The sequence below is a fragment of the Geospiza fortis genome, unplaced genomic scaffold, assembly GCF_000277835.1.
Source record: "Geospiza fortis unplaced genomic scaffold, GeoFor_1.0 scaffold1, whole genome shotgun sequence".
In the NCBI taxonomy this organism is placed as follows: Eukaryota; Metazoa; Chordata; class Aves; order Passeriformes; family Thraupidae; genus Geospiza; species Geospiza fortis.
The window spans coordinates 921,462-922,067 of record NW_005054320.1 but is presented as its reverse complement, the minus strand read 5'-3'; the positions used below and the strand labels follow the sequence as shown (position 1 = coordinate 922,067).

Below are 606 nucleotides of genomic sequence, written 5' to 3'. Positions count from 1 at the left end.
AATCTTTTCTTCTTTTCAGGAAAATACTTTGGGTGTGCCTTTAGACAAACACTAAATTGAACATGTAACACAGACTGTAAACACTATAGCAGGCAGTCACTCAGAGAGCGCTCTGGGTTAGAGATAAGAGAGATTGACCATGGAAAATATTTAACTCATCTGCACTGTACCATGTGGTTGTTGGTTTCAGCTTTTACCTCCTTTAAATAATGAGTCTTTGAGGTATCTTTATTTTGTCTTTATTCTTCAGTCAAACAATATCATCACTAATTGAAGAATGAGGTTATTGGTTGAAATACAAGTGCAGTGTGAGACAAATATGGAAGATAACACTTTGCAAATAAATTAATACAGAATAATTGTCTTTGCATAGTTCAGAAGTGAAAAGTAGGAGGCAGCAGTGCACACGTGCTGTGAACTGACACACACTACCACAAAAACCCAAGTTCCTAGGTGAGCTCTTGCAGCTGCAAAGAAAACAAACCAAACCAAAAATGCCCCAAACATTAGAGAGCACTAACTTTTAAAAACCAGGCAAAAGGAACTAATAAGCATTTTTTTTCTTTCTATTTTTTTTTTCCTTAACAGACCATGCCGCAGAAAGAG

At 36.3% G+C, this 606-nt stretch overlaps 1 protein-coding gene across 2 annotated transcripts in view; it reads right to left on the bottom strand.

Annotated features, from left to right (window-relative positions):
- Positions 1–223: 223 nt before the first annotated feature.
- TAGLN3 (transgelin 3) overlaps positions 224–606 on the bottom strand; it is a 10,739-nt gene continuing 10,356 nt past the window's right edge. For both annotated transcript variants that reach the window (XM_031056662.1, XM_005420517.2), the window contains one exon: positions 224–606. The gene's annotated coding sequence lies outside the window, so the exon portion shown is untranslated.